General features: G+C 40.2%; 1 pseudogene; it reads right to left on the reverse strand.

Annotated features, from left to right (window-relative positions):
- Nucleotides 1–4,302: 4,302 nt before the first annotated feature.
- LOC119253262 (transcription factor E2F5-like) lies at nt 4,303–5,136 on the reverse strand (annotated as a pseudogene).
- Between the last annotated feature and the right edge of the window lie 11,381 nt (nt 5,137–16,517).

The raw sequence follows: 16,517 nt of genomic DNA on the forward strand, positions 1-16,517 counted from the left end.
TAATCATTTTTTAAATAAAGAGCTTTGGGTTTCATTGATCTTCTGGACTGTCCTTTTATTTCCTTTTCAATTTTTTTATTTATATATTTTTGCATCATTGTTCATTCTCCTCACAGGTGAATTACCACCACCAAGACATCTATGAACTATCACTATAGTCTTGTGCTCTTCTCTCCCCCTGTTTTGATCCTTATCTATCTCCCTCCCCAGCTGAATATCTGGGTTTATAGTTTGCATGCTAGTTTTGTCTTTTTTCCCCTATCTTTTTATATCTTTAAAAAAAATTTATTTATTTTTGCGTAGAAGAACTGGGGTGTAGGCCAGAGGTGCTGGGGGTGAGTGTTCACCAGAGACAGAGTGGGGGGCAGAACAGGCAGATCTACTGAAGTATACTGCTAAGGGGAGAAGCTGGTAAGGCAGGAGAGATCTGCTATTCCATGTGGGTCAGCTCCCTGGCTGGGGATCAGGCTGTAGGGGTGATAGTGCTAAGATTTAACCCCTAGACCACCAGGGAGGCCCTGCCTTTTTTTATTGCTATTTTATTATTATGTGCTTTAAGTTTTATCATTTCCTTTCTTCTACTTACCTTCTACTGTGTTCTTTCAATAAATATTTCTTTGGTGATAAATGGAGACTTAATGTGCCTGCTTATATTTCCCATGTTAATTAAAACACCAAGATTCCCACTGTAGCAGAGCCAAGGGTCAGCTCCATGATGGGCACTTTTGAACAGTTATGATTGGTGTTATAAATCATTTTTGCCTAATATCTCTAAAATCTAGTTGTTAAAATACATGTTAATTGAATTTCCTTGGGCACGTTATATTTTAACATTATGTCTCAGACCTACACAGACAAGTCCATGACAACCATATGAAGATAATTTCAATACACATTTACCTTTAAGTCACACAGTATTTTGAGGGGACAGATGCTGAAAACTAAGGATATCCTAGATATGCGCTTTCCAATATGGTAGCTAGTAGCCATTTATGGGGATATTTTGGTTTAAATAAAATAAAAAATTTAGGGCCTCCCTGGTGGAGCAGCGGGTTGAGTGCAACACTGTGAAGCTGTCCGGAGCCTCTCCAGTGCGGGTACGATTCCCGGCCAGCCAGGGAGATATCCACATGGTGCAGCAGACCTCTCCTGTCTCGCCCGCTGTTCCCCTCAGCAGTGTATTTGGTCATCTGCCTGTTCTGCTCCTTGCTCTGTCTCCAGTGAATCCTCTCACCCTCCCATACCTCTGGCTTGTACCCCAGTTCTTGTATAAATAAAAATTAATCTTTAAAAAAATTTAAAAATAGGGCCTCCCCTGGTGTCGCAGCGGTTGAGCACTGGGCTGTAAAGCTTCCTGCAGCCTCTGCAGCGCCGGTTCAATTCCTGGCCACCGGCAAGGGTCCCACATGGTGCGCAGACCTCTCCTGCCGTGCCCTCTGCTCCCCTCATCAGTGTGCTTTGGTCCTTCTGCCTGTTCTGTTCCCCGCTCGGGCTCTGGTGAATTCTCTCACCCTTCCGCTTTTCTGATTGTACCCAGTGCTTGTATAAATAAATAAATAAATCTTTTAAATAAATAAATCAATCTCAAATTTAAAAAATATTTTAAAAATAAAAAATCCAACATCTCAGCTCAAAAGCCCACATTTCAAGTGGTCAGTATCCAATGAGTTAGCGGCATCACATTGTGCGGTGCACATATAGAATTATCCCTTGTCTCAGAATATCTTGTGGGACAGCACAGCTCTTCATGCTCTGTGGCCATGAAGTCAAATGCTTTAGATACATGGAGAATGAAAGGGGCAGTAGTATTCCTCTTAAAGAATATGTCAGATCTCTGAGCTGAGACACCATATTAACCTGGTATAAAACAAAACCCAAACAGGCACAAACTTCCCAGTCCCAAAGGGAGGCACTCGTCCCTCTATCTCCTGTCTCAGGCAGTGGACACTCTCTGGCACCCCATTTCTGAGGGGTGAGTTGTAGAAGAGCTCAGGGCAAAGATCCAAAACAAACTTTAGGAGTCAGGGAATCCAACCCAAGGAGAGGGATTCTAGGAAACCAAGAGGAACACTTGGAAAACTCTCCTAGTTGACCAGAAAAGCATTTCTCCAAGTGTGGTCTGTGGAACCATTGAAGTCCCCAGGAAATTTTCGTGGAATCCATGGGCCAAAACTGTTTTCAAAATATTATTTAGACATCATTTGTTTCTTCATTATTTTGCCATTTGCACTTGTTATAGGACCTCACCCCAAAAGAGTGGGTTCTTTCCTCTCTAGGGAAAGAATTCACCAGACAGTGCTAGTGGCAGTTGAACCAGACAAGGATTTATTAGCCTCATGCCTGAGGGAGCCATTTTGGGAAAGCAGAAGATGACCCAGTTCTCCTAAGGGAGTTAGGAGGAGCTATTTAAAGGGTGAGTTCCAGAGGTAGAGAGGAGGGAACTGCTTCTGGGTTGGGCTCTGCCTGAGCCTGCACACATGGTGACAGTCCCTCTGTTTGTGGGTGCTCAGTTTCCTCCCTCCAGGTAATGAGATGATCACTAGTTGTCTCCTTACGAAGTGTGTTGCGGGATGAAAAAAAATTACTCAGAGTCCATGTGCAGAACAATGAGAAGCCTAAAGGGACCACACCACAAAGGTACCAGCATGTAATTTTTATCTCCCAGGGGCTTCACATCAGTGTAGTGGGCCCAACTGCTTGGCCAGGGCTGGCCAGTCCATGATTTAGTCCTCCTGTTCAGACAGGACTGAGCCAACTCATCCTACTGCCCCCAATTTCTTTTATCTTGGCTCTCTCACACTTAGGTGAGGCTAGTAAGAATGGAGATTATTGTAACAACTGAGTGTAATGACACAGATCCCACGGCACAAGACACAGGACAGAACAGGCTTCCCTCACAGCCTAAGCAGCAGGTGTGCTGCTGTGTTAGGGCCAGTGGTCCCCGCATGTACACCTGTAACATAGTAAGGTGAGGGGCAGACCAGAACCCCCAAACCTGCCCATTCTAAATAGGTTCTGCCATCCACCACATCAAGGCAACACATACTATAGGGCCGCAGACCAGCTTTCGGCAAAATGTGTCAGGAGTCCTTGAAAGGAGGAGACGGCCTAGGTGAAGCGAAAGGGGCTGAGGGGAAGGGGATGAGGTAGTGAGGAGACACTGACACTGGATGACGTGCAAGTATCTTCTGCTGAGAGACTCAGCAGGTCTTTATTTATTCATTTTTAGCAAGCAGAAAAAATACATCATCATGTGCAAAGCAGAAACAGTGTATTTTATTCCCATGGACTACTGGCTCCTACGGTCTCAGCTAGACGGGAGCCTTCAAGGTTAATAGATAAAAACCTAAACCTTACACTAAAACTTATTATTTCAGCTAGACAATGACCTAAGACAGTCGATAGCCGCCAGTACACCCCTATCAGCTAAAGCCTAAGCATCCAAAGGCTCTTCTATTCATATGGCCTTCAGCCGGAGACCAGCTGCTTCTCAGCTATCAGAAATTTTTCTACCTAGACACTTCTTAACACAGTTAACTTCATTTAAAAGCTTTCCTAAGAAACTTCTAAAAAAGGGAGACTTCTAAAAACAGCAAAAGAAGGACTTACTATAATAGTTGTGCTGGATTGCTTGTCAGATATGTACAATAAATTGTCTCCCATTTTCAAGTGGGCCAAATTGTTGAATAACTAATTTCTAAACAGATAATTTTCCATGCCATTTACTTACAGTATGCTGATACGTATAATTTATTGCCTAATGTACTTTCTTTTTTTTAAAATGTTTTATACAGTTTTATTTTTAAAAATCTTGTTACTGTACAGACATTGGCACATTTGAAAGACAAACTACATCAACAGGTCTTTCCTATAAGCTAGGAAAGTGGAATGTCAGAAGTCAACATAGTGTGATAAACTTAAAGTGCTAAAACAGAAGGCACTTCACAAAATCTGTTCACTGAAACAGTTAACATCCTAGTTTACATCCTTCACTTTAGAAGTGACAGTGAGTGTCTGTGTAGACAGGAGGACACATAGAAATAGGAATAATTTTGTGGCAGTAGAAATAAAAGACAAAGTGATGAGCCCTTGGCCAACTATGTGTTTGATGGCCTTAACTCTACAATTTCCTTCTTAAAAGCTAAAAAGAGGAGGATTCAGAAATAGAGGAAATATTGAAATCTTAGAAAGTAATTACTTGGAGGAGGGGTTTGATTGAGGATATTAAATCACTTTTACCCCGGAAGCAATTAGAGCCCTTTGATTTTATATTGAAGTTTGTGAAGTAGAAAAGTAAGTATTAGGGAGGAATACTTCAGAATCAGTGAACTAAAAAGGTGTTACATTCATTTTAAATACTTAGGTTATTAAGAATGCTAAAATGTTACACAGTTAGAGGTAGATAACAGTCCCAAGTTTCCATGGAATCTAATAATTTAGTATCTGGACATCAAACAGATCACAGACTCCTTCATTATCATCTAAATTAAAGTTGTAGTCATCTGCTGGGGTAGGAGAAAGCGGTAAGAGAGGAAACACATCAGAAGACATTAACTCCTCAATGATATCTGCACTAATAGATTATACTGAAGATAAGTCTGTGCCTGGTGTCTGCTGAAGATTCTGGTTTTTCTCAGAGACATGTTGCTCAGGCAGATTCTGAGTTGCCATGTTGGATTTCTGTGGAGTTACTGGATTTGAGGGTTCAGGAGAAGGCTGTGTGAGGTCATCAGGTGGAGGAACAGGAAAAACAATGGGCTTGGAAGAACCAGACTATTTATTAGCAGCACATGGATAGGACCTGAATAACTCTTTAGATTGATCTGGTATTTCTTCTGTCCATTCTGACCCATTTCTAGAATAGGTACCTTCAGCTGTGTACCAGAAGGTGCTTGAATGGCTAAAAGTGTATCACCATTAAAGCAATTACAGACGTCTTCATGGGTTACATAGGAAAATCTATTATTAATGGAGTCGTCCATCACATTTTTGATGCTTTGCTGTAGCCACAACTTCTGCTGATCAAGTTCTCTTTCCTTCAGTTCTAGATCTTCAATTTCAGCTTTAAGATATTTTAATCTATCTATGACTTCTTTTGTATTACAGCCAGCACCTACACCTTTCTACCGGATACTATTTTTTTACTTTTTTTCAATAAGTTCAATTCCTTCCAAGACATTAGTGATATCATAAATTCTTCTTTTTTGCCTTACAGTCAAGGTGCCAGCTGCCGCTTTGAGATCCAGGATGCCGTCCTTGGCCTCCTGCAGCAGCTACACGAACTTGGTAGTGAGCAGCCCCAGGCCCTTCTCCTGCCTGCTGCTGCAGCGCCCCCCCTCCCCCGAGCTGCTGCGGCCGCTGGCCCTGCCCCTGCCCCGGCGGCGCCACCTGGCCCATGTTCACGGGCTCCACAGCCGCCATCGCATTCCCACGCAGAGGTGGTTGGGCCCCGTGCGCGGCTGGCCGCTGCCTGTGGGCACCTGCCTGAGAGGCTGCGCGGCGAGAGCCGGAGGAGGGTCACAGACTCCGCAGACAACTACCTAATGTACTTTCTGATAAATTTTTCTCTTTTTATGACCAAGAACAAAAAGCAAAGGGATGCTAAATCTTCAGCCCCATGGTGTGAGGCACAAGGAATCTTCAGCACACGGTGTGAGGCCCTTTTTCTTAGCTGCTTGCCAGTGTCTTACCTGGCTGGGGCAGCAAGGCCCCTGCAGCATTCCCCCCTTTTTTGTTTTTGGCCATCATTTGCATAATTCGCAACTCACTAGCGCCTGATTGATAGCATGGAAAAGCAATTTGGTAAGCAAAGGCAAGAGAAACAAAATTATCATGGTGACAAGCAAAACAATACCTATAGCAATAAATGATGGAAACTAGGAGGCCTTAGTGGTGTAGTGCTGTAAGGAGGCCAAGAAGGAATCAGCAGCCTCCGTTGGAGTTAAAGAGGATACATAAACTAAACTAATTGCTTTAATATCACCCTGAAGATTAGCAAGATCTAAGGAAGTATTTTTATTATTCCAAACTCCTAGCAAGTGATTTTTAACATTATACCATGAAATAGAAGAGGAATTATCAACAAGTGGAGTAACACAAATTCATTTGTAATCAGAGTGACATGTAGTGGTCAAGTGAGTTTTGATATGCTGAATTTGATTACCAATATACAAGTGTCTCCTTTAGAACATTTAAGTGAGTCTCAAAATTTTTTATCTAAGAGCATAAGTATTAAAATCATCATACCAATATTTCTTTAGATCTACAGGCAGTATAACATCAGGAGGTTGATAAACATATTACAAAAACAATTTGTCTACATTATTTCAAGCACTATTTAAATCAACAAGCAAGGTTTCACATGGGGTAACAGAGGGAGGCAGGTTGCTGCACAGCGTGGCAGAAGTTGGTGACAAAGTAGGACTGGCTGTGACTCCTCAAGTCGCAATTGGTGAAGAGGAGAAACCAAGGCGTCGGATTAGTCTATGGGGGATCCAGATGGGTGAATCTGCGTCCTGTAGAAAAATACAAGCATAGCCTCTCCCACAAGTTAAATGAATTAAAAAAAATTTTTGAAGGCAGAGGAGGTGTAAGCAGGTGCATTATCTGTCTGAATTACTTTGGAGTTACTAACAAGCTATACAAAATGCTTATTGGTTGAATAAAAGCTTTCAAATTTACTTATTGGACCTGAAAAGGTTAAGTTTCTTATTAAAACTAACTAACCTGATAAAATATAAAGTGGTAATACAGACATTTTTGAGCTAAATACTAAGCCTCAGATTTTGATAAAAGCCTAAAAACAGGCAGACTGACTGAAATTTACCTCTTCTCCTGTTCTCAAGATAACAGTGTTCTTTTATGTTTTAACATAGCTCGTTCTCAGTGAGATAAAGTGTTGACAACCTAAAGCCAAAGAATCATTTCTTAAAAATATGAACTCAAAAAATATTTTCATATCAAAAAAGGTTAGTAAAAAACTGCAGTGACTGCTGTGGTCTCCAGCCCAAGGACTTTGGTAATAATTAAGATTAGACACTTATTCTGTGTACAGATTTTAGTTTTTAACTCATTACAAACCTCAGTATCTTCACACATATTGATAAAGCAACCATCTCTTAAAATATACACATGGTCAAAATTTTAAATGTATATCAAGAGATCTCTGTGTCTGTTTGTGTCTTTGTGTTGTTTTTTTTTTTTTTTTTTTTACCTCTGGCGGATTAATTATAAATGGCGCCTATATAAGTTCTCATAAAAACAAATTTGAGATCATGATCCAAAATTTTTGATATACAAGAACTAGTTCAAATTTTATGATATAATTGAAAGCATATATGCCTTAAAGTTATAATATTAAATATTAGTAATCTACTCTCTTTAAATGTATCTTTAAAGTATTTTTCTTTCCTTGACTGAAAACGTATATATATCCTTTAAAGATGTGTCTCCAGCACCCCAAAGCCGTTGAGGTGTACCCTACCATCCCCGCTCTGCTCCCTGTCCCATGGGGTGGAAAATCAGCTCCCCAAGGGCTCTAGGAGAGATCTCTGGTGCCACCTAGCGACTTGACCCCAGCACAGGCTACTGAAGGAGCTAGTGGCCAGCTGGGGAGTTAGCCTAGGCAGGGCCCCTTCTGAACAAGTAGTCTGAGCCCACAGGGAGAGCGAGCACCCACAGCCGGGGCAGACCAGGCGCGCAGAAGAGTGTGCCTGAGACCAGAAGCGCAGGGAGTGTGTCCCACATCACCATTTTAGAACAGGGACATTTCTTCAGTAAAGACTACCTGCAGAAGGCTTCCTCAGGAGCCAGAGGTGAGCGGGGGAAGTTCGCCCACGCCAGACCCCCTCTGGCCTGCAGTCCAAGCCCAGAGGGGAGCAGGAACCCACCGCCGGGGCAGACCAGGCACACAGGGGAGTGTGTCCCCACATCGGCATTTTAGAACAGGGACCTTTCTCCAGTAAAGGCTGCTTGAAACTGACAGATGACTCCTAGAAGAACCAGAGGGGAACAGAGAAGCCCACCCAAGATGCCGGCAAGTCCCAACAACACAGTGTCCCAACACATACGGCAAATTAGAAAACAGACAGTAGGGAGGAGAAGAACCACACGCAACCTAGCAACTCTCCAGAGAAAAAGCACACCACAAAAAGAAAGCCAGCCCCCAGATTGCAACGACAATAACTTGGAAGAATTTCTGAGCCTTCCAGAAAGAGAATTTAAAATTGCCGTGATTAAAAAACTGACAGAAGTCATAAAGGAAAACAATGATAAGGGAAAAATAATCAACGATCAGAAGAATGCAATTGAGTCCCTAGAGAGGGAAAACAATGGTCAGAAGAAAGAAATTGAGTCCCTAAAGAGGGAAGTAAAAGAAATGCAGGAGATCAAAGAATTAATGGAAGAACTAAAGAATTCTGGGAAAAGCAATGAAAGCAGAATAGATGAAATGGAAGAACGAATAAGTAATCTTGAAGACACAGAAATAAAAAGAACCAAAACAGAAAAGGAAAGAGAAGTACGAAGGAAAAAGAACGAAGAAAGACTTCGGGAACTATCTGACTCCATGAGGAAAGGAAATATAAGAGTTATAGGAATACCAGAAGGAGAGGAGAGAGATGTAGGAACAGAGAAAATATTCAAAGAGATAATTGAAGAGAACTTCCCAAATGTGAAGAAGGAGCTGAAAATTGATATACAAGAAGCAAGAAGAACACCAAACTTCCACGACGAAAGGAAAAACACAGCAAGACACATAATAGTAAAGCTCCCAAGAATCCAGGACAAGGAAAAAATAATGAAGCTGGCAAGAGGGAAGAAACAGATAACATTCAAAGGAAAACCAATCAGGCTGACATCAGACTTCTCCAAAGAAACACTACGGGCAAGGAGAGAGTGGAGGGACATAGTCAACAGACTCCAAGAAAACAGATGCCAACCAAGAATACTCTATCCCGCAAAGCTCTCCTTCCTCTTTGAAGAAAGAATATGGACCTTCCCAGACAAACAGAAACTCCGGAATTTCATTGCAACTAAACCCCCACTCCAAAAAATACTACAAGGAGTCCTAAAGCCAGAACCTCAGAGCGACGAATAACAATGAAAGAAGGCCAAAAAAAAAAAAGTTATTAAAAGAATAAATAAATAAAATCAAAGGAAAGACAAACACAATGGCAAATACAGATGTTAACATATCAATATTAACTCTAAATGTAAATGGACTAAACTCTTCAATAAAAAGACACAGAGTTGCAGCCTGGATTAAGAAACAAAACCCAACCTTTTGCTGTCTCCAGGAAACACATTTAGCTACAAAAGATAAAAATAGGCTCAAAGTTAAAGGATGGAAAACAATCCTACAAGCAAATGGACCAAAAAAGAAAGCAGGAACAGCTATACTTATATCACATAAAACAGATTTCAAACTCAAAAAGATAAAAAGAGACCCCAATGGTCACTACATTATGATCAAGGGGACAATACTTCAAGAAGAAATAACACTCATTAACATATACTCACCAAACGAAGGAGCACCAAAATATATCAGACAACTGTTGTCCTCTCTGAAAACAGACATCAGAGAAAACACATACGTAGTGGGAGACTTCAACACACCACTATCAACAATGGATAGATCAACAAGACAAAAAATAAGTAAAGAAACCAAAGCTCTAAATAAGACCTAGAGCAATTGGGCTTAACAGACATCTATAGAACACTAAACCCCAAAAAAACGGAGTACACATTTTCTCAAGCGCACACGGATCATTCTCCAGGATCGATCACATACTGGGACACAAGATAAACATCAACAGATACACCAAGATTGAAATCATATCAACCATCTTTTCTGACCATGAAGGCATCAAACTAGAAATAAACCATAAAAAGAAGGCAAGGAACTTTCCTACCTCATGGAGATTAAAAACCACACTACTGGAAGACCATTGGACTAATGAGGAGATCAAAGAAGAAATTAAAAAATTTTTTGAATTGAACGACAAGGAGGACACCAATATCCTAATGTATGGGATGCAGCAAAAGCAGTAATAAGAGGAAAATATATAGCAATAGATGCTCACATCAAGAAACAAGAAAGAACGCAAAGAAACAACCTAATCTCGAAGCTCAAAGATCTAGAAAAAGAACAACAAAAAAAACCCCAAAACCAGTAGAAGAAAAGAAATAATAAAAACCAAAGCAGAAATAAATGAAATTGAAGCTAAAAAAAACAATCCAAAAGATCAATGAAACCAAGAGCTGGTTCTTTGAAAAAATCAATAAAATAGACAAACCCCTAGCCAGGCTCACAAAGGAAAAAAGGGAGAAAGCACAAATAAACAGGATCATCAATGAAAGAGGAGAAATCACAACGGACACAGCAGAAATCAAAAGAATAATCAGTAACTACTATGAACAGTTATATGGAAACAAGTTTAACAATCTAGAGGAGATGGACAAATTCCTACAACTCTACAATCACCCAAAGCTAGATAAAGAAGAAATAGAACACATAAACAGACCAATTACAATTAGCGAAATTGAAATGGTAATCAAAAACCTCCCCAAAAACAAAAGCCCAGGACCTGATGGATTTACAAATGAATTCTACCAAACATTCAGAGACGAATTAGTGCCTATCCTCACAAACTCTTCCAAAAAATTGAGAAGGAAGGGACAATACCAAACACGTTCTATGAAGCCAACATTACACTAATACCAAAACCGTACAAGGACAACACAAAAAAGAAAACTACAGGCCAATCTCCCTAATGAACACTGATGCAAAAATCCTCAATAAAATTTTAGCTATCAGAATCCAACAATGTATCCATAAGATAATTCACCACGACCAAGTTGGATTCATTCCAGGGGCACAAGGATGGTTTAACATCCGAAAATCAATCAACGTTATCCAACACATCAACAAAAAGAAATATAAAAACCATATGATAATATCAATAGATGCTGAGAAAGCTTTCGACAAAGTGCAACACCATTCATGATAAAAGCCCTTGAAATTCTTGGGATACAAGGAACATACCTCAACATCATAAAGGCCATCTATGACAAGCCAACAGCCAGTATCATTCTCAATGGTGAAAAGCTGAAAGCAATTCCATTAAGATCTGGAACAAGACAAGGATGTCCACTCTCACATTGCTTTTCAATATAATACTGGAAGTCCTAGCCAGGGCAATAAGACAAGAGAAAGACATCCAAGGATCCAAATAGGAAAAGAAGAAGTCAAACTATCACTATTTACAGACGATATGATATTATACATAGAGAACCCCAAAAACTCCACAGAAAAGCTAATTCAACTCATCAATCAGTTCAGTAAAGTGGCAGGATACAAATCAACACGCAAAAGTCAGTAGCCTTCCTATACACAAACAATAAATCTGAAGAAGAAGAAATCAAAAAGACCATCCCTTTGTTATTGAAACAAAAAAAATCAAATATTTGGGAATAAATCTAAAAAAGAGGTAAAGGACCTATACAAAGAAAACTATAAAACACTGTAAAAGAAATAGAAGAAGACACAAAGAAATGGAGAGACATCCCCTGCTCATGGATTGGAAGAATAAACATTATTAAAATGGCCATCCTTCCAAAAGCAATATACAGATTCAATGCTATTCCAATCAAAATTTCAATGTCATTCTTCAAAGAAATAGAACAGTTATTGATGAAATTCCTATGGAATCACAAAAACCCCGAATAGCCAAAGCTCTCCTGAAAAAAAAGAAGGGATGGAGGCATCAGACTCCCAGACTTCAAACTATACAAAAGCCATAATCATCAAAATGCATGGTATTGGAACAAGAACAGACATACAGACCAATGGAATCGAATAGAAAATCCAGAAATAAACCCACAGATTTATGGTCAACTAATCTTTTCAAAAGGAGCAAAGACTATGCATTGGAGCAAAGAAAGTTTGTTCAATAAATGGTGCTGGGAAACTGGGTCGCTACATGCAAAAGAATGAAGCTTGACCACCACCTCACACCATACACAAAAATCAACTCAAAATGGATTAAAGAACTAGACATAAGACCTGAAACCATAAAATATATAGAAGGAAATATAGGCGAAACACTACGTGATTTGAACATCAAAGACATCTTTACAGACACATCACCCAAAGCAGTGATAATGAAGGCAAAGATAAACAGCTGGGACTATATCAAATTAAAGAGCTTTTGCACAGCAAAAGAGACAATAACAAAAACAAAGAGAAACCCCACCAACTGGGAGAACATTTTTGCACCCAACACTAATGATAAAGGACAGATCACAAAAATCTGCAAAGAGCTGATGAGACTCAACAACAACAAAAAAATAATCCAGTCAAAAAATGGGCAGAAGAGCTTAAAGAAACTTCTCTGAAGAGGAAATGCAAATGGCCAACAGGCATATGAAAAAATGTTCAACATCACTTGTCATCAGGGAAATGCAAATCAAAACTACCATGAGATACCATCTTACACCAGTGAGAATGGCACATATTAAAAAAACTAGCAACAACAAATGTTGGCGAGGGTGTGGAGAAAAAGGAACTCTTCTGCACTGTTGGTGGGAGTGCAAACTGGTCCAACCACTGTGGAAAGCTGTGTGGAGATTTCTGGACCTACTAAACATAGAGCTTCCATATGACCCAGCAATTCCACTCCTAGGTATTTACCCAAAAGGACACAGAAACATCAATTCCAAGAACACCTGCACCCCTATGTTTATAGCAGCACTGTTTACAATAGCTAAGCTTTGGAAACAACCCAAATGCCCAAAAATAGATGACTGGATCAAGAAGATGTGGTACATATATACCATGGAATATTACTCAGCATTCAAAAAAGATAAACACATGCAATTTGCTGCAACATGGATGGCGCTGGAAGGGATCATGCTCAGCGAAATAAGCCAAAAAGAAAAAGAAAAAATACCGGATGGTCTCACTCATAGCAGAATCTAGAAAACTTAAATAAGGGACCAGGAAAATGAAATAACTATAAGAAGTGAAAATCAAAAATCAACAAAAAACTATGAACCAGAGACACTTTTAGGGGGGGGGGGCGGGAGGGGAGGGATTGGGGTCAGAATGGGGGGCTGCAATTGTATGGGAAATATAACAATAAAATTTATAAAAAAAAAATAAAAATAAAGATGTGTCTCAACATTTAATGTTTTGCTTTGCTTATAAAGAAAAACTAAGGCTATTATACAGATAATGCACCTGCTTACACCTCCTCTGCCTTCAAAAATTTTTTTTAATTCATTTAACTTGTGGGAGAGGCTATGCTTGTATTTTTCTACAGGACGCAGATTCACCCATCTGGATCCCCCATAGACTAATCCGACGCCTTGGTTTCTCCTCTTCACCTGCGCAGCCTCTGCCGCTGAACGCCAGTGAACTTACTGGAAAGAGGGAGGCTTTCACTCAGACACATCCGAGTGAGTAAGACCCCCTTCCCTGTGCACTGGACTGGACAGTCAATGACGGGTAAGATCGGGGGCAGACTAAAGAAGGCACTGGCCCAGCCTCACGTCTGTGACTCCTGACGACCTAAGACCTGCGCAGTCCCCGAGGGCTTCATCATGATAAACTTTGGCGTTCAGAATCAAACAAGGTCTACATGCCTATAAGCCTAATTTAGGCAACAAGCCGCAGTAATTAACCCCTCTTTGATGGAAACAAGGCTGCTAAGAACGTCACCTGCAAACAAGCCTGTTGAATTACCTACAAAGCAGTTTAACCATTAACCAGATAGACATTGTTTCAGAAATGTAACAACTAGCAACCTGTCTATAATCATACTACTTTTTCACTTACTTTGCTTTTTCTTTATATGTGTACAACAGTTTCAGGAAATGCATGATAAAGAAAATAGTGTGTGGCAATAGTAGTTTTATAATAATCATAATACTTCTCACATGAGACAACACCATAAAAATCAAAATGCTTACGTAGAGAAATATTGCTCGTGATCACTAAAAGTAGAAGGTGCCAGTAGGTAAATATCAATGTTTTTGATCATTGTGGTTTTGGGATACGAATCAAGAAAAGCTAGCTAAAGAATGCTGTTTGGTGTAAGCAAAATGATTGTGTAGATTCAGTACCTTGAGATTGTTTACTGTGCCATGTCATGGAACAGCAATCACATGCACATGACTAACAAAGTAAAAGTCTTATGCCTTACAAAGTATTTTATGCTGAGAAAGAATTAAATTGTATGAAATCATCCATTGTTAAAAAAGGTATAAAAGGTGTATGATGATTTTGAGCAATTACATTCAGATCTTCATCTTGAAGTGTGTCTGTCTGTCATTTATGTGTCTGTCTGTCATTTATGCGCCGATTCCTTGAGCATCCTCACAGTTTCTCAATCCTGAGACAGTCCTGCAGTCTCCGCTGTGCTGGTCCGCGGCATTCACCAATTGCGACTTGAGGAGTCACAGCCAGTCCTACTTCGTCACCAACTTCTGCACGCTGTGCAGCAACCTGCCTCTCTGTTCCCCCATGTGAAACCTTGCTTGTTGATTTAAATAGTGCTTGAAATAATGTAGACAAATTGTTTTTGTAATTGTTTATCAACCTCCTGATGTTATACTGCCTGTAGATCTAAAGAATATTGGTATGATGATTTTAATACTTATGCTCTTAGATAAAAAATTTTGAGACTCACTTAAATGTCTAAAGGAGACACTTGTATATTGGTAATCAAATTCAGCATATCAAAACTCACTTGACCACTACATGTCACTCTGATTACAAATGAATTTGTGTTACTCCACTTGTTGATAATTCCTCTTCTATTTCATGGTATAATGTTAAAAATCACTTGCTAGGAGTTTGGAATAATAAAAATACTTCCTTAGATCTTGCTAATCTTCAGGGTGATATTAAAGCAATTAGTTTAGTTTATGTATCCTCTTTAACTCCAACGGAGGCTGCTGATTCCTTCTTGGCCTCCTTACAGCACTACACCACTAAGCCTCCTAGTTTCCATCATTTATTGCTATAGGTATTGTTTTGCTTGTCACCATGATAATTTTGTTTCTCTTGCCTTTGTTTACCAAATTGCTTTTCCATGCTATCAATCAGGCGCTAGTGAGTTGCGAATTATGCAAATGATGGCCAAAAACAAAAAAGGGGGGAATGCTGCAGGGGGCCTTGCTGCCCCAGCCAGGTAAGACACTGGCAAGCAGCTAAGAAAAAGGGCCTCACACCGTGTGCTGAAGATTCCTTGTGCCTCACACCTTGGGGTTGAAGATTTAACATCCCTTCGCTTTTTGTTCTTGGTCATAAAAAGAGAAAAATTTATCAGAAAGTACATTAGGCAATAAATTATACATATCAGCATACTGTAAGTAAATGGCATGGAAAATTATCTGTTTAGAAATTAGTTATTCAACAATTGGCCCACTTGACAATGGGAGACAATTAATTGTACATATCTGACAAGCAATCCAGCACAACTATTATAGCAAGTCCTTCTGTAACAGGGTGGTCCCCAAGAAAAGGGGAAAGTCCAGGTTCCCTGCCCCACCCAAGAGAGGGTGGAGCTGAGCAGGGAGAGGAGAAGATGCAGAAGAGACTGAGGAAGGAAGCAGGATGGAGCCAGGAGACCTGGAGGAGGCGCGTGGAGCCTAGAGCAATGTGAAGAAACTGGGCTTGTCTTTTGGTCGTGGACTGGGTGACACAGATGTGGGTGAGACCCATGGGGAGGTGACAATGGAAGCTTTTATCTTGATGTTGATTTTGCTCTTTTCCTTCCGGGCTTGTCTGGTTGTTTCTGACCCTTTTCTCTGGTTCCCCACTGGAAGATGCTTTAGACTTGTGGCAGGCTTTGGGGCCTTGCTCTGGGCCATTCCCATATGGATGGACTTTTACCCATGAGGGGATGGGTAACTTTGGGTACTTCATTTAGAAACTAGACTCTTTGCCTTACCTGTATTATTTCCTAGTTTTATTAAATTTCCTTTCCATTAAAGTCTCATATGTTTTGTGTTGATGCGGCGGATGGCAGAACCCATTTAGAATAGGCAGGTTTGCGGGGTTTGGGCTGCCCCTCTCCCTGTCCTGTAACACTCTTTTGCTGTTTTTAGAAGTTTCCCTTTTTCAGAAGTTTCTTAGGAAAGCTTTTAATGAAGTTAACTGTGTTAAGAAGTGTCTAGGTAGAAAAATTTCTGATAGCTGAGAAGCAGCTGGTCTCCGGCTGAAGGCCATACGAATAGAAGAGTCTTTGGATGCTCTAGGCCTTAGCTGATAGGGGTGTACTGGCGGCTATCAACTGTCTTAGGTAATTGTCTAGCTGAAACAATGAGTTTTAGTGGAAGGCTTAGTTTTTTATCTATTAACCTTGAAGTTTGCCTTCTTGCTGAGAGCATGTAGTAGCCAAAAGTCTATGGGAAAAGAATGCACTGATTGCTTCTGCTTTGCACATGATCATGTAATTTCTCTGCTTGCTAAAATGAATAATAAAGACCTGCTGAGTCTCTCAGCAGAAGAT

The sequence above is a fragment of the Talpa occidentalis genome, unplaced genomic scaffold (assembly GCF_014898055.3).
Source record: "Talpa occidentalis isolate TD23 unplaced genomic scaffold, MPIMG_talOcc4v2.1 talOcc4.2, whole genome shotgun sequence".
In the NCBI taxonomy this organism is placed as follows: Eukaryota; Metazoa; Chordata; class Mammalia; order Eulipotyphla; family Talpidae; genus Talpa; species Talpa occidentalis.